The 18,482-nt window shown below is 38.9% G+C and overlaps 1 non-coding gene and 1 pseudogene across 2 annotated transcripts; both read left to right on the forward strand.

The window, feature by feature from the left end:
- The first annotated feature begins 6,125 nt into the window (after positions 1-6,125).
- On the forward strand, positions 6,126-6,232 carry LOC147944705 (small nucleolar RNA R71). Its single transcript, XR_015558652.1, has one exon. It is a non-coding gene; the product is annotated as a small nucleolar RNA R71 (small nucleolar RNA).
- Positions 6,233-13,516: 7,284 nt separating this feature from the next.
- LOC104787695 (paraxanthine methyltransferase 1-like) lies at positions 13,517-14,746 on the forward strand (annotated as a pseudogene). The gene is made up of 3 exons (XR_015557692.1): positions 13,517-13,607; positions 13,702-14,355; positions 14,448-14,746. The product of XR_015557692.1 is annotated as a paraxanthine methyltransferase 1-like (transcript).
- The last annotated feature ends 3,736 nt before the right edge of the window (positions 14,747-18,482 follow it).

Below are 18,482 nucleotides of genomic sequence, written 5' to 3' on the forward strand. Positions count from 1 at the left end.
AGATGGGAATCAACTACTTGGATTGAAAAGGGTGGTAAAAATGTGAAAGACAATCCAAGTATGTATATGGTATCCATGAGTTCAACTTCAATGCATAACAGGATAATTGCAAGTCAGGATTAGGTTCAGGTAGATAGTGAATGATATCAATTCAAAACATGCTTCAATCTTAAATTTACAAGTTCAATCAACAAGCATCAAAGAATTAAGAACAAGGGCCTTGATCCTATCCTATTGAATCCAACATGCTAACAAGGTTACAATCATCATCAACCCCTATGCTAAATGCAACATTCCTAAATGAACAACACTAGACTCAATCCTAATATGCAAATGCAAACTACATGAACATTCTGTTTTTGTGAAAATTTTTATGGCTTTTCTATGCAAATAGATGAATGTAGACTCAATCATGATATGATGCAAAAATTTGAAATAAAAATCACAGAAAGCATCATCAGAAACATCATCTCAAACCCTTCCCCAAACTTAAATTACACAGCCCCTGTGTAAGAAAAATTTGAAGTAGGATTTGAGAATCATAATAGAAACAAATGCAAGGATGATATGGTATATACAAAGGAAATGTTGGAGTACCTCAGTAGTAGAAGAAGGAGTCGGTGCTCGCGACGGCGGATCGAGTGAGATGATGGTTGATTCCGAGAGCAGCTCCGCTTCGTCGTCGATCGAGTAGGGGTACTGGTTGGTTCCGGGAGCAGCTCCGCTTTGTCGTCGATCGAGTGGGGGTACTGGTTGGTTCCGAGAGCAGCTCTGCTTCATCGTCGATTGAGTGGGGGTGAGGTCGAGTCGTCGGAAAGAGTTTCACGAGAGCTCCTCTTCTATTGCTTCATTCTATGTCTGCAAAACCCAACACTCTGCTATTTGTATTTTTTTCTTTTTCCACTTTAGTTGGCCATACTCCCTTTTGTGGGTTCCTGAACAGGAGAAAATGAAAACAAAAATTAAAAACACAAGATCCTAAATTGTATTTACAGAGATACCTTTGGGACTTCCTCCCAAGTGAGCTTGTTTAAAGTCCCTAGCTTGACTTTTCAGCTTTTTAGGCTTTTGGGGGTTCATAGAGGAGCACAGAAGACCCCTCTGGTTGGACTTGATCAGCTAAATATTTCTTGACTCTCCGACCATTTACAGTGAATTCACTACCATCCTTGTTCAGAAGAGTGATGGCTCCGAATGGCAGAACTTCCTTGACGTCAAAAGGCCTAGACCACCTAGACTTAAGCTTCCCAGGAAATAACTTAAGTTTAGAGTTGAAAAGCAGAACCTGATCTCCAGCCTTGAGCTCCTTGACAACAATTTTCTTATCATGAAAATTCTTGGTTCTCTCTTTGTAAATCTTTGAGCTCTCATAAGCATCAAGTCTGATTTCTTCCAATTCATGTAGGTCGAGAGTCCTCTTAGCCTGAGCTGTATCAATATCCAACTTCAGCAACTTGATAGCCCAAAGCGCCTTGTACTCAACCTCTACAGGGAGATGACATGCTTTACCATATATCAACTGAAATTGTGTTCTTCCTATTGACGTTTTGAAAGCCGTCCTATACGCCCAGAGAGTCTCGTCGAACTTGACAGACCAATCTTTCTTCGAAACCCGAACAATCCTTGACAAGATACCCTTGATATGCTTATTCGAGACTTCAACCTGTCCGCTAGTCTGAAGGTGATACACGGTAGACACCTTGTGCTTGACCCCATACTTCTTCAGCATACCTTCAAACACCTTGTTGACGAAGTGAGTTCCACCATCACTGATCACTGCTCTGGGTATCCCATACCTTGGAAAGATTATACTCTTGAACAACTTCAAAACGACCTTGTGAGCATTGGTATGACTGGCAATGGCTTCAACCCACTTAGAAACATAATCAACTGCCACCAGAATATAGACATTACCATTTGATGGGGGGGGGGGGGGTTGAAAGGTCCCATGAAGTCTATCCCCCAAACGTTAAATATCTCTACTTCCAGGATCGGATTCTGGGGCATCTCGTTCCTCCTTGTGATGTTGCCCATTCTTTGACAAGCATCACACATAGTGATGAAACTGTGAGCGTCCTTGAACAAGGTTGGCCACCAGAGACCTGCTTGAAAAACCTTCTGAGCTGTCTTGAGCGTGGCAAAGTGACCTCCATAGGTGGAGCCATGATAGTGCTCAAGCACTCCCTGTACTTCCCCTTCTGCTATGCATCTTTTGAACAGACCGTTAGAACCTCTCTTGTATAGATAGGGTTCATCCCTGAAGTAGTGATTGACCTCTCTGAAAAACTTCTTCTTCCTGTAGGGATCCATGTCATCAGGAACTTTTCCACAGACCTTGTAATTCACGAAATCAGCATACAATGGTGCAATATCCGAAGTGATCGCCATACAGTTGATTTTTAGGTTCTCAACCCCGGTGTCATGCATCTGCTCGCAAACCTGGGCGACCAGAAGTTGTTCCTCAGGCATTGAGTCACCTATTGGAATAGTATCTTCAGTCCTCATCCTTGACAAGTGGTCTGCAACTCCATTTTCTATTCCTTTCTTGTCAACTATCTCCATGTCAAACTCCTGAAGAAGCATGATCCATCTCAACAGTCTCGGTTTGGTATCCTTCTTCGAGTAGATGTGTCTCAAAGCAGCATGATCGGTATACACAATGACCTTCAAACCCACAAGATAACTCCTGAATTTTTCGAATGCAAACACAACTGCTAGGAGTTCCTTCTCTGTGGTAGCATACCTTCCCTGAGTCTCGTCCAAGGTGCGACTCGCGTAGTAGATGACATGAAGCTTCTTGTCAATACGCTGTCCCAGAACAGCTCCAACTGCAAAGTCTGAAGCGTCACACATAATCTCAAACGGATGATCCCAATTCGGAGCTTGAACTGTGGGTGCCGAAACCAAGGCCTCCTTGATCTTGCTGAAAGCTTCCAAGCACGCTGCATCAAATTCGAACTCAACTTCCTTGCACATCAACCTTGTCAAAGGTCTTGCAATTTTTGAGAAGTCCTTAATGAATCTCCTGTAAAACCCAGCATGTCCCAGAAAACTTCTGATGTCCTTCACTTTCTTAGGCGGTTGAAGTTGAACCATGACCTCAATCTTACCTTTGTCAACCTCAATTCATTTCTCAGAAATCTTGTGTCCGAGAACGATACCTTCTTCAACCATGAAGTGGCATTTCTCCCAGTTCAGCACCAGGTTCGTCTCCTCACATCGCGTCAATATCCTGCATAGATTCAACAAACAGGAGGAGAAAGTGGAACCGTATACAGAGAAGTCGTCCATAAACACTTCCACTGACTCCTCAATTAAATCCGAGAAAATTGAAGTCATGCACCTCTTAAAGGTGGCAGGAGCATTGCACAAACCAAATAGCATGCGTCTATAGGCAAAAGTGCCATAGGGACAAGTAAAAGTTGTCTTTTCCTGATCATTTGGGTGGATAGGGATTTGGAAGAATCCAATATACCCATCAAGGAAACAGTAATAAGGATGACTAGCTAGTCTTTCCAACATTTGATCAATGAAAGGTAGAGGAAAATACTCCTTCCTAGAAACAGCATTCAACTTCATATAATCAATGCACATCCTATGTCCTGTGATGGTCCTAGTTGGGATTAGCTCATTTTTTTCATTTTTGATGACAGTGATTCCTCCTTTTTTAGGTACACAGTGCACTGGAGATACCCAAGTACTATCAGAGATAGGATAGATAACTCCAACATCAAGTAGTTTTCGGATTTCTTTCTTAACTACCTCTTTCAGATTAGGGTTCAATCTTCTTTGGGGTTCAATACTAGCATAAGACTCATTTTCAAGATTGATCCTATGTGTGCAAAGACTAGGTGAGATTCCTTTGATATCATCTAAACAATAACCTATAGCCTTTCTAAACTTTTTTAGCTCAGTTACTAGCAACCCCAATTCATCATCACTCAACCTAGCATTCACTATGACAGGATAAGTAGAATTGGTTCCCAGAAAAACGTACCTGAGCCCGGAAGGAAGAGTTTTGAGTTCTACCTTTGGAGCTTTCAGTTCCGACCAGTCGTCAGCATGGGAGTCTGGAATGATCGCGGTCGAGTGAGAGGGGTGCGACTCGATCGATCGGGACATCGGTGTCTCAAGTCGGGTCTTGACGTCGGTCGAGTGGGAGATATCACGTTCTAAACTCTCTGTCTCAACTGCAGATTTTTGTAATCTGTTTCTTTGTGGGAATCTAGCAGATTTTTGTAACAAGTGGTCTCCCCATGCAGGAACCCTTCTTCTCCACCCTTGGTCAAAGCAGTCTTGAGATGATCCTCCTCAGCTAGTTCCTCCAACAACTCATCAGCCAATTTATCCATCTCTTCAATGTAGAAGACTTGTCCTCCTATCGTTGGCTTCTTCAAGGTATCCTTGATGTCAAACTTCATAGTGAAGTCGTCGCCCAGATTGATGTCAATCTTGCCATTTCTGACATCAATGATGGCTCCAGCAGTCGCTAGGAACGGTCTTCCTAAGATCAGAGGATCTTTTGGTTCTTCATCCATCTCCAGAACCACAAAGTCGGTTGGCACTTCCACATCTCTGATCCTGACAGATAAGTCCTCTAAGATACCATGTGGAAGTCTCACTGATCTATCTGCAAGGATGAGGGAGATGTCGCATCCCTTAAACCTTGTGAAACCCAACCTCTTAGCCATAGAGAATGGCATCAGATTCACTGAAGCGCCAAGATCACATAAGCACCTCTCAAAAGACATAGGTCCAATGGAGCAGGGTAGAGTGAATGATCCAGGATTTTTGAGCTTCTTGGGTACAACCTTCTTCTGGATGATTTCACTGCACTCAAGACTCAGTACCACCATGCCTTGAACCTCTTTTGATCTCTCCATTACTAGGTCCTTGAGAAATTTCTGGTAGTGAGGAAGAAGTGCGAATGCATCTAGCAATGGCATCTTCAACTCAATCTCCTTGACTTGTTGTTCGAACATAGCTTTGTATTTCTCAGTAAGTTGCTTCTTAAAACTCACCGGAAATGGTAGAGGAGGCTTGTACGGTGGAGGTATGAATCTCGCGGGTTTGTCATCAGGAACAACGGGTTCCTTAACAGCTTCAGGTTCGGACTGCTTCACTGGCTCGATTGGATCTTTGACTGCCACAATGGGGTTCTCCATCTGAACATCATCCTGAACAAAATCCTCCCCATCTAATCCCTCACTGACCCCAGTGACGTCTGGAACTCCTTGCCTGGGAGGCAATGTTTCCCCACTTCGTAGCGTAATGGCATTGGCAAACTCCTTGGGGTTCTGAACAGCCTTTCTTGGGAATTGGCCAGGCTTTGGGGCAGAAGTAGAAGCGGATTGGCCTTCCATGTACCTTATCATCGAATTCAGAGCTTTGAATTTGACGTTCAGATCATTGTAGGAGCATTCCATCCTCTGACTAAGGTCAGCGAACTTCTTTGTAGTATCCATGGAACCGCTAGCTTGGCCCTGAAGAAGTTGTTGCATCATCTGCTTCATTTCTTGATCTGGGGTTGGAGTAGGCTGAACTGGTTAAGGGTGGAATCCTGAAGGTGGTCCTGAGGGAGCTTGGTAACCCTGCTGGAACTGTTGTTTTGGAGCAAATCCGGATTGTAAGGCACAAAAGGTTTTTGTTGACCTTGCTGTTGTTGTTGAGGCGGGTACACCTGATCTTGTGGATTAGCAACATTGGTACTTTGGTAAGACAAATTGGGGTTCGTCTTGTAGGGGGTGTAACCTTTGTTGTATCCACCCTGATTCTGAACATAGCTGATCTCCTCAGTCTGCTCGCCCTCTCCATCTGGAACTTGGAAAGGGTCATCCTCAGATACAAAGTGGACGCTCCTCTGCTGGCTTAACAAGATACAGTCAAGCTTCTCATTGACATTCTTGAGGTCTTTCTTATACTTCTCCTCAGACCCAACGTCGCAGCGAACTGTGCAGTCATAGTCCTCATTGTAGTTGCCGTCTGACTGGGCGAGATTCTCATCCAATTGCCATCCTTCATCAACGTCTTTGTTCAAGAAATTACCGTTAGAAGCAGTGTCAAGCAGCATGCGGATTTTTGGAAGTACACCACGGTATAGAGTGCTTAGCAACGACTCGTTGCTGAAACCATGGTGTGGACACTGGCTATGGTAACCCTTGAAACGCTCCCATGCTTCACAGAATGATTCTGAGCTCTTTTGAGTGAAGCTGGAAATCTCATTCCTGAGACGTGCTGTTCTGGAGTTTGAGAAAAACTTGACCAAGAATGCTTTCTTGCAACCATCCCAGGTGGTGATTGATCCCTTGGAAAGGTTTTTCTCCCATTGATGAGCCTTGTCTCCCAGGGAGAAAGGGAAGAGGCACAACTTGTAACCATCCTCACTCACGCCGTTGATCTTGGTGAAACTGCAAAGACGGTCGAACTCGTCCAAGTGGTCGAGTGGATCCTCCATAGGCAACTCGTGAAACTTGTTTCCTTAGATCATGGTGATCAGACCACTTTTGATCTCGAAGTTGTTGTTCTGCACGGCGGGAGGGACGATTCCAGCATGCTGAGTATGAGTGTTTGGTGCATCCCCAACAGCAATGTTTTGCGGTCCTGAATGTGGTTCATTCTGTTGTTCCATAGTGACTGGTACGGGATGATCAGTGGGAGTACGAGTTTGTCGTGGGCGTTGTAACCGATTGATTTCGTCGATAACAAGAAGGAGATTCTGAAGCCCTCTTGATCTGGTGTGCATGCAAGGTTGCAATCAACAGGTACCTGAGATGCAAAACAAACAAGCAGACAACCAAAGCAAGTCAATACCCAGAATGATAAGTGTAACAGAACTTAATCTTGCAAAACTTGAAATCTGAAATGTAGCAAAACGAATCCCAAATGGCAACGGCGCTAAATTGATACTAGGATTTTTGTGTGTCTCCTAGTAGGTTCAATTAACCTTATGTAGTTGTAGTACTTAAGGTGTCAATCCAAATGGGATGATGCTAGTCACTCAAGATTCAATAAAGAAGTCACAAGTTAAGCCAATTCAAAAAGAGTGTTTTCCTAACAATCCTAGGATGATCAAAATACAAAACGGAAATGAATCACAGAAACAGAAATGAAAATGTATGACAAGAAGCAAGCAAGAATAAGCGTAACTGAAAAAGATTCTAAGCATGAACAAATGAAACAGTCTCAGGAATGTAATATCAATCAAAAAGATAAAAGTCCTAAGGATGGGAGTAATTGATGTCGGTGGAGTATCCTAGTCTACAGAGTGTTTAACATACCACAAGCAAACTATCCCTAAACAATGAACATCACAACCTAGCTAATCAAATCTCTTGGCAAAAGCTACTCGGACTCAACCACTTCCATTCCTAGCTCTCGCTAGAGGAACATGGTCAAGCAGGCAAGACAAATAAGTTCATTCACATCAGCAAACATCCTAGACAACTAATCTCTTAGGCTAGGAACGTAAGTCTCTGGCTCTAGTTGGTCAGACATTTCATCAAACACCTTTTGGGTGTGGAAATGTCTCGAACCTAGTCCCAATTGGTCAGAGAGAAACTAGTATTTCTTACTCTAGTCCAGAAGGGAATCATGCAATCAACGCTTAAACACTCTACATCCTAAGATCCTCCACCTAATCTATCCCATCCTCAAGAACTAACACACTACTCAGATCCGAAAATCATCATCAACAATACAAATTCAGAAAACATTGAAACAAGCATTCTTAGATAGGTAAAAATGAGATGAACAACTTTGCAGAAGAAATCAAATGCAAAAACTCAATGTATTAAAAGATATCTAGAAACAAAGTCTCAGAACAGTTTTGGAGGCTAGGTGACCTTCAGAACAAAATGCGATAAAAGATAAGATGATGTCCGCCAAGACTTAACAAAACGTATTTATAGTAAAAACATGTAAATCCCTAAAACTTAAAACGACAAGATGAAGAGTCAGTTTCGGAATCTCCTGAAGCGTGTAAGACAGAACGTCTTCCTGACATGTGCGAACGAGTAGTGGCTCGAGTGGGTGATGGTGTTGGCTCGAGCGGAGGGGGGTCGAGTCGACGGGCAGCGGCTCGAGCTGGAGGGTCGAGTCGACGGGTGGCGACTCGAGCTGGAGGGTCGAGTCGACGGGTGGCGACTAGAGTTGGATGTATACGCTTCAACTAAAACAATGATAATTTTTGAACCACACCTCAGATTGGCTTGAAATAAACGGCATTGGAAAGATGACTCAATTCTCTACACATTTGATGAAGACGTCAAAAGCTAAATCCCACTCGGGTGGAAGGAATCGAACGAGGTGTCTCGAGTGGAGTGACTCAAATGACTAGAGTAGTGCGACTCGAACGACGTCTTGGAGGATGGCTCAAATGACAACTTGAACGGCAACTCGAACGACGCCTTGGAGGATGGCTCGAATGGCGACCTGAACGACGCTTTGGAGGATGGCTCGAACGGCGACTCGAACGGCGACTCGAACGACGATGTTGAGCGATGTGTTCCCAACGTCTCCTAGATACCTGAAATACTCTAAAATGCACAATGTATGCAAGGATGATGCAAGAACTACCTAGACATGCAAAGTTGTCCTAGCTAAATGCACAATAAATATATGCTAAAGGGAGAGAAAATATAGACATATCAATTAAATAATCATGTCAAGAAGCTGGAGAATCAAGTTATTTAGACTGCTGGGTCTGTTAAAAGACAAGAGGAACTTCTTTCTAGAAGAACAGAGTCGAACCCCAAGCATGCTTGTAATGCAATTTTGGTGAAGGAAGAAGACAATGATACTATGGTTGCAGAGCTTGCATCGACTGATATACAGATTCATCGACCGACACAATCACCACCAAGCATTGATCGATGCACCATCAGCATCGATCGACACACCCCACAAACAGCTCCGGTTTCTCTTCGAGTTCCAGCATCTGATTCAGAGCAAGCTTATAAACCGAAGGTTCCTTTTCCTAAGCCGAGGAGATCCAAACAGGAGATTGAAGAAGCTAGATGCAAGGATTTGATGGACAAAGTAATGATTGAGATGCCTTTCTCCTGGGATTAAGCGGTATGCCAAGAGAATGGTCACCAATGGTTTGAGTCTGAGGAAGGAGCACTGCTTACAAAGGATGTCAGCTCAACTCTGTTGAAGCAGCCTCCACAGAGGAAGAAGGATAAGAAGCAGGAGGTGGTTGTCTCTAAGGAAGTAAGTGTAGTGATTCAGAGTAGGATTGGAGAGAAGTTACCAGATCCTGGAAGTTTTGTGTTAGATTGCTCTATCTCCACAGGAAGGTTTCCTCACTCACTTTGTGATATTGACTCTAGTATTAACTTGATGCCCCATTCTGTTGCTGTGAGACTTGGGATGACAGATTTCAAATCAACTAAGAACTCTCTTATCTTAGCTGATCGATCTAGAAGGATTCCTGAAGGTGTCTTGGAAGATATTTCGATTCAGATTGGAGATTGCATGATTCCTACTGACTTTGTGGTGTTGAAGTATGGCAAAGAGCCTAGTGATCCTCTCATTTTAGGACGCTCTTTCTTGGCTACAGCTGGTGCCATCATTGATGTTAAGAAGGGACACATAGCTCTGAATATAGATGATTTGGTTATGAAATTTGAGATGGACAAGCTGAGAAGGGTTCCCACTATTGATGGTCAGACATTTTCTGTGAAAATTGCTTCTGATGATGATATGCTCATAGAACTTCATTAAGACATTACTGTTGGGTATGACAAAGAGTTGCAGACTGTTGAGAAAGTGAGTAAGCAAGCTGTTAAGCTTGAAGATTGGAGTGGAGATCATCTAATCAGTACTAGAGACCATGATGAGGTTATGATACATGACAAGTTTCTGGTAGATGATGTTTTTGTAATGGAAACACGGATTGCTGAGGAAAGCTGCAGAATCGTTAATGAAACACGAGTTGCAGGCAATGCAGCTGTTGCATCGCTCGACACACCTTCCAGAATCGGCTCAGACTTGTCCAAAACCGAAGATTCTCGAGTTGATTCCTTAGCTGCAAGTCCTAGACCAATTATAAAGCTGAAATCTCACCATTCCACAGTCCATAACCCACAGGTAAGGCCAAGGTATGCATGTCCTTCTCCTAAACCTTCTCCTATCATCAATAAGAATTTAAAAGGTACAAACACAGTTTTGCAGTTAACCAAGCCACGAGATTATCGTAGAACGCTTGTTTCTTCTGTTGATGATTTTGTAGGACTTAAAAGAAAGCCAACCATACCTCAGTCCCGCCCTGGTCATGTTCCTCACATCCTTGGCAGATCTTATGCACATACTGCCTACACACCCCCTTAGATGAAGAGGACATTCTCTCGGAAGCATTCACTGCCATGTTCTGATCCACCGGATGCCTGAGATCCGACACAGTCAAGCTAATGACTGAAAACAAGCACTTAGTAGGAGGCAACCCACTGGTAGGTTTTTCTTTTTCCTTTTTCTTTTGAATTATTTTGGCAGTTACTAACTACGTTTTTGTTTTTGAGCGTCAATCCAAAAAAAAATGGTTTTATTGAGTCAAAATTTTGTTGGGAACTATGATTTTTGTTTTTAGTGTACTGCCTTGCTTGATTAATGCTGCAGATTGAATGTACAAATCCGACTAATGAAAAATCCAATGGCTGACCAGTGAACCAGAGACATCCGAATTTCCAATAGAATCCATAAAAGCTTGAGGTAATTTCTTTACTTTTTTTTTATCTCATCAAGGAGATTGATGTTCATAGAGCTTGACTCCTTGTTCATACCTGACAAGTAAGGTTACAAAAGAAAATGGTACTCCTCTCCCTTATTCATGTTAAAACAAAAAAAAATCCTGAGAGCTTTGTTAAAAAAAGAAAAGAATAAAAGATGAGATGATTTTGATCAGTTTAGAGAGGTAGGTAAATTACATGTGACCTCATTATTCTACTCTTGAGTCAAATGATCATACAAAGCTTGGAAGCGAGGGGTAAGTAAATTACCGATGATTCCATTATTCGCCTACAACTTTGAGAAAAAAAAAAAACAAAGCAAAGCTCTAAGGAAGATAAAATAGAATAAGTCTGGGGGAGAGAAAGAGTACCACATGTGGTAAAAGATATGTCTTGCTTGTTATAGTATTGTACGGGAATGAGTCTAGAAGGTTCTTGATATTGATCAAATTAATGAGACCCACCGATGAAGGCTTAATGGAGGAAGTAGTGGAATTTGGTTGGAATTTGGGATGCTATGAAAGTCAACGGAGAAGTACATGGTGGTTCGATTTGGATTTATGTGACAACCCGTCCCGCAGACCCCACTAGCCCCCCGCTAGCTGCCCCAACGGACCATCCGTGGACCCTGCTAGCCTCCCGCTAGCCGTCCCAACAGACTCCAAGATGGCCCTGCAGGGCATCGATCCTAACTCATCACTGTGGATATCCAAATCCACCAATAGGTTATTGGTGCGCCAGACGAGCCTCGAACCCTGGTCCTCACCCTTTAACAACCTTCCCACAAGACAAGTTGCCACCAATTGATCTGCAGGTGAATTTTTGATGGGAAACTTTTTTGTAAATTTTTTTTTGGCGGAAAAATTTTTGGTGGGAAACTTTTTTGTCAAATTTTCTTGTGGGAAATTTTTTTCGAAAATATATATTGCCATAAATTTTAACATTTTATAAATATTTTCTTTACCATGTTCAAATATTTCACGGGTAAAATGTATTTTTACACGAATACGTTGATTTTGAAATTTCATTAATTTTTCATAATGTTTTTTTTGTAATAATCCGTCATTTATAGAAAATATTAACAAACCGAGTAACTCAAATGATTTAAACAGCCTAATCAAAAATATTAAATTAATAAATTAGATTATCTACAGAAATTTTTTTTTTGTCGCCGCCAGAGAGCTCAGGACACTTTTTAGCAAAATACCTCTTAATTGTTTTAATTAATTACTTCTCTATGTCATTGTATTTATTTTTAAAACAATTAACAGAATAATAATTAGATATGTTATCATTTCTCACACAAATTTAATAGTAAGGCAAAATTTCACTAAAATTTACTTACAAATATATAAGCCAAAATTATATTAATTTCTTAAAATTAATATAAATATTGATTTCTTGAAATCAATATAAGTAAAATATTCTAAAAGGGCTATAAAACATATCAATTAATATAAAGTTAATAAAAATAAAGAAAATATAATTTATTAACAAAATGATATTTTTATGTTAATATTATTATCATAATAATTTAAATAACTATATTTCATTAGTTATTATAATTGATTATAAAAAGAATTATATTACCCCTGAATTATCTCCAACTCATTGAAAGAAACTTAATTCCCAATAAATATAGATGTATATATATTCATAAATAAATATGAAAATGACAACAAAATAGGGGATATCATGATGTGTGATTATTATATATATCTAAATATGTAAACTAATTAATCTCAACATTTAGTGTGATTATTTATTAAAAATGGAAATATTGATAACTGAATAGGAATATATGTTCTAATTGTATATTCATCTATGTGCTATTAAAAAGGAATGAGACAATAACCGTTATCATTATAAATAAACTTAGTAACCAAAAAAATCATAATATATTTAAAATAAGTGATTAGTAGATTATGCAAAATTGTTATAGTTACTCGATAAATCATAAATATAAATTTGATTTTTAAAACACACAAAAATATATATTGCCATAAATTTTAACATTTTATAAATATTTTCTTTACCATGTTCAAATATTTCACGGGTAAAATGTATTTTTACACGAATACGTTGATTTTGGAATTTCATTTATTTTTCATAATGTTTTTTTGTAATAATCCGTCATTTATAGAAAATATTAACAAACCGACTAACTCAAATGATTTAAACAGCCTAATCAAAAATATTAAATTAATAAATTAGATTATCTACAGAAAATTTAGTTTAGAATCCGGTTGTTACTAACATATAATAAAATTAAATAATTAAATTATAGAGTAATTTAGTATATGTTGTTATGGTTACATAAGAAACATGCAAAATTATTGTGATTAAAAGATAAAACATAAGAAGATATGAATTTGATTTTTAAACCACACAAGACATATTGCAATAAATAGTAACATTTTATCAATATTTTCTCTACCATAAAACCTCATACACATTCAAAGATTTCACGGATAAAACGTATTTTTTATACGAAAAATACAGTTTTAAGTAAATAAATAAAAAACTTTAGTTACATATTATGTTTGATACAAACAGATATTGATTCTAAGATAATAATTTTACTTATAATAATTTTCTTTAAATCGATTTATCTTGCACATAGTGCGGGTTGTTACCTGTTACATAATTATTAGACCACATAAAGTTACGTTGAATATGATAATATTAAACTCACAAGAAATATTACTATAAATAGGAATAGAGACGTCCATGAATTATCACTACACTCATCACAAACCAAAGCATCAAACAAGAGAAGAAGAGTGAGAAAAAAAAAAGAGAGACACTATGACTACCACACCAGATTGGATCATGATTGGAGGAGATGGTCCTGAGAGTTACAACCAACAGTCTTCGTATCAGGTTTTAATACATATATTTTGTATTCCTTTGTTAGCTAGGTTCTGTATTCCTAACTCATAAGATGTATGTATTTAACCGTCTCCTCTATATACAGAGAGCGTTGTTGGAAGCGGCAAAGGACAAGATGACCGAGGCAATCTAAGCCAACCTCAGCCTCGATTTGATATCCAATCGGTTCAATGTAGCAGACTTTGGTTGTGCGAGTGGACCTAACACTTTTGTGGCAGTCCAAAATATAATAGATGCGGTAGAAGAAATGTACCAAAGAGAAACCGGACAAAGCCCGGTGGATAACATCGAGTTTCAAGTCTTGTTCAACGACTTTACCCTCAATGATTTCAACACTCTCTTCAAGACACTTCCTCCAGGGAGAAGATACTATAGCGCCGGAGTTCCTGGTTCCTTCTTCGACCGTGTTCTCCCTAAGGAGAGTTTCCACATTGGAGTCATGAGTTACGCCTTCCATTTCACCTCCAAGATTCCCAAAGGGATCATTGACCGTGACTCTTCCTTATGGAACAAAGACATGCAGTGCACCGGGTTTAACCAAGCTGTCAAGAAAGCGTATCTTGACCAATACTCTATCGACACCAAGAAACTATTGGATGTTAGAGCTGAAGAGCTCGTTCCTGGGGGTTTGATGTTGCTTTTAGGTTCGTGTCTAAGAGACGGAGTTAAGATGTCCGAGACACCTAAAGGAACAGTAATGGATTTTATCGGAGAATTTCTTAGTGATCTTGCTAAACAGGTAGAGATAACATAGTTTTATCTTCAAAGTATTACCTACAATTACAAAAGTACTTAACTAACTTATCTTCTTCTCTTTTTGGTTTAAAAAAGGGTGTGACCGAGCAAGAAAAGGTGGACACTTTCAGAACCTCAATTTACTTTGCGGAACAAGGCGAGATAAGGCAAATCATTGAGGAGAATGGGAAGTTCACAATCGAGGCCCTTTAGACCCCAAGATATTGGCCATCTCCTTCAAAGCCTTTTATGGAGCGTTCATTACCGCACATTTTGGGACCAAGATCATGAGGAAAGCTTTTAAGCTTGTCGAGGTCAAGGCGCGCGAACAGATGTCTCGTCTCCAGAATTGCAAACCTGGAATGCATTACCTCATCGTGCTTCGCAAGAACTGATCTGTGATCTAAATATATTAATATACTAATGCGTTTTACTCCATTGTTACTTCATCTTGTTCAAAACAACGTCATTTTAATCGAATAAAAATAAACAAATAATGTCACATACTAGGCTCTAACCCGCAAAATCTAAGCCCCCATTAACATTTCATTTACCACTCGGACATATAGATTTATTGTAATATTGTAATATATCTTCTTTAACCACTCTTTTTTTTTAGTCAAAGCAACAAGACAAACCGTAGAATCGTAGCTGAAGATCTGATCGATTTTGGGAATTAGGTGTAAGATGGTCTGGTAAACGTCGAGTGTTGGGAAGATCTTCTCTACAGTTTTTTTTGGATTTCTCTATGGTTAATGAGAAGATGAAGAGGTTCAACGCGCTCTGTACCGTAATCACAACTGTTTCATCTCCCATCTTCAAAAGCTGTAAATAACAAATCATAAAAATTAGGGTTTTACTCAATTTATAGGTTCAATTATTGGGTTTTGGTCAACTTAAACATCACAACAAATCTCGAATCTATTCTTCTACAAATTGGGTGGATATATACTCAATTCGGATCCAATTTTAGCAAGATCTATAAAAATATTGGAGGAAATAAAGAAGCTTTTGATTGAATTTGGAGAAAGAGAGAGAGAGAAGAGGATATAATAAATCTTTGTTCATTAAAATATAATAGATTTGTGTGTCCGAGTGGTTACAGAAAAGTTTTTAGAGTGTTTGACTTTGCATGTGACCTTATTTTTTACTTTTGTTTGAATGACTAAAACGATGTCGTTCTGATGCACACGTGGATTCCACGTCAGATTGACTTAACGGAAACTAAATAGAGTTAAGCAAAAAACATGTTTTGGTATGCTAAGGTACAAAAATTGAAGTTAAGGTTTGAAATTCAAATTATTTAAAAGTTAATGTATTTGGAAACTAAATAGAGTTAAGCAAAAAACATGTTTTGGTATGCTAAGGTACAAAAATTGAAGTTAAGGTTTGAAATTCAAATTATTTAAAAGTTAATGTATTTTTAAGCACAGTGGATAGTTTGATGTATGAATTGAACATAGTGTAGTTGTGCAGGTATGAAAAAACCGTTTTTTATGTTGCTTGTGACTTGCGTTGATGGATTTTGAGTCAACCAAATTCTTGGCTCATCCTAGTAAATACAATTAATATATCAAGAACATGTACAATCAAACCACAAGTAAATCCATACAAAATATAATCTCACATTTAATTCATAATATCGGTAACAACAAAGCTAACTAACCAAAACACTAACAAAGAATATTATTAAAAAGATGGAAACTAACCGCACACCTTTTAGCCTCCTCAATTACAAAATTTTCATCAGATTTCTTGCAAGTCTCAATGAAGAATTCTGCTCTGCATGGTGTTTTTTCAGATCACATCTAAAATCATCAAACAATGTTAGTTCCTACTGTTTACACATACGATACAATCACATGCACCATTTATTTTTCAAGATGAAAGGGTGACCAAGACGAAGAAAACAACTAACTAACACTTACATAACAAGTAGTTAAAAGCAGAAGAGAACTCAAGAAACATATAGCAAACAACTGACATATCCAAATTAGTTAAACAATACAATTAATGATTGGTTACTCACAATTTCACTTATTTTCCTACACTACAAGAAAACCTGCGTTTAGAGACTACCACTTGTGACTCTTTTTTCAGTCGCAAAAAATAGCGATCACTTAGCGATTCATTTAAGACTGTTTCCCGACCAAAGTTACGGTAGAAGAAAAACAGTCACACATTTACGACGAACAATATATAGTCGCAAAAACATTGCAATTTGAGACTGTTCAGTGACAGTAATTTATCAAAAACAAAGAGTCACAAATTAGCAACTATTTTGCAACGTATACTAGAGTCACAAGTTTATTTATCGATAACTTGTTACGAATTTGCAACTCCTATTTTTGTGACAAAGTTGCTACCGCATGTGCGACAACTTTGCAACTACTTTTGCAACTGTTAAGTGTCTAACACCTGAATTATATACTGTTTTGAGACTCTTTAGCAACTCTTGATTTTTTGAATTTGAAATTTCACATTAGAGAAATGTTAACATGATTCTATACACATTTCCACTTTAAATTGATCAATATCAGTCATATAAACTTTGTCAAAGCTTTCCATTTTAGTATTTAGAGACAAAAATTTCATAATATCTAAATCATTCTAGAGAGTTATATGTTATTTCATAAGATGGTTTGTAATTGTATGAAAATTTCAAAACAAAGATATAAAAACAATATTTTAAGCTCATAAACTATTTCATATACTCTATAAGAAAATCATGAGTCTATATTGTTAATTGATATCAATAGAACTGGTCAACAATTATAGATTCCAAAAATTTGTATTGTGGCTAAAGTCTGAGAGTCACAATAGAGTAACAATTTGCGACTAACTTGTTACTAACTTTGCGACTCTTGTTTTTTTGCGACTATCTTGGTACGGTGTTGCAACGATTTTGCTACTCCTCTGTGACCATTGTGTTACTCTATTTGATAGTTTTCTAATTTTTAGTATTTTTTGCCAAGGTTTAGGCGCGTAATATCCCCCCCCCCCATATTTTTAGTATGTGTCTCTTTTGCGACTGCTTTGCGACTCCTCTTCGTTAATTACTTGGCAAAGAATCCATTTAGGGTTTCTTTATCTCTTTCTAATTTTTGACCATGTGTCGAAAACCTCTCAAATCTCTCTTCTTCTCCTCTCGAATCTCTCCTCTCAAATAGCTCAAATCTCTCCTCTTTCTCTACTATCTCTTATGGCTGGTAATAGAAAGCCGAGTAGGGGTCACAGAGGCAGATCTGTTGGAGGTGTTAGGGTTTACAATGGTGCGATTACAGGGGAACCCAGTTATGGCACAGGTAATTGGGCCTCCAATGGTGCGACTTCACGTGGAGGACACAACCATCGCCTCCATCGAAGTGGTGACGGAACGTCATCTCACTCCTCGAATCCATCAAGCCCTTAGTCTGTGACTAATTCAAATAGAATTATGCCGTCCCAGTTTCCGCTGAGAACACAACCATCGCTTCCTGCTTCTCAACCACCGCCTCCTGCTTCTCAACCACCGGTTCATGTTCCTCCACTCATACCAGAATAAACCATACCTAAATATGGAAGAGGATTACGACGAAGAAAACCCTAATCTCAATCCTTCCGAAGAAGAAACCCTAATCCTAATCCAGCCCAACAAGACTACCAAGATTTGTTAGATGTTATGCTAGCTCTTCCAGGCTGACAACATCTACCAGTTCTGTCTGTCAAACCCAGTCCCGGCGTTGAGACTCTATGATAATTTCTCTTTGCTCTTTGTGTTAGGTTGATAATGATTGTTACATCCGCTTAGTGGTACGTTGAGATTGATTGTTTTGTTGATTAATTTTTTGGTTGTGTTTGATTGTTTGGTTGAGACTAATTGTGTTTGATTGTTTGGTTGAGACTAATACTCTGTTTTTGTTTGATTAAGTTTAGTGAAGGACTGCTTTGTTTGATTAAGTTTTCTTTACTTTGTTTGCTTAGTTGTCTTTAAGTTACATCCGCTTATTGTTACAAAGTTCTTATATAGACTAATACTCTGTTTTTGTTTTGTGACAGGGTTAACAGGCACAAAGGAAAAATTTCTCGGGTGATTGCTAGAATATTTACCGGGAAATTTGATGGTCCTTACTACAGTTGGGAGGTTACTCC

Source organism: Camelina sativa, chromosome 5 (genome assembly GCF_030686135.1).
Source record: "Camelina sativa cultivar CO46 ecotype springtype chromosome 5, ASM3068613v1".
NCBI lineage: Eukaryota > Viridiplantae > Streptophyta > Magnoliopsida > Brassicales > Brassicaceae > Camelina > Camelina sativa.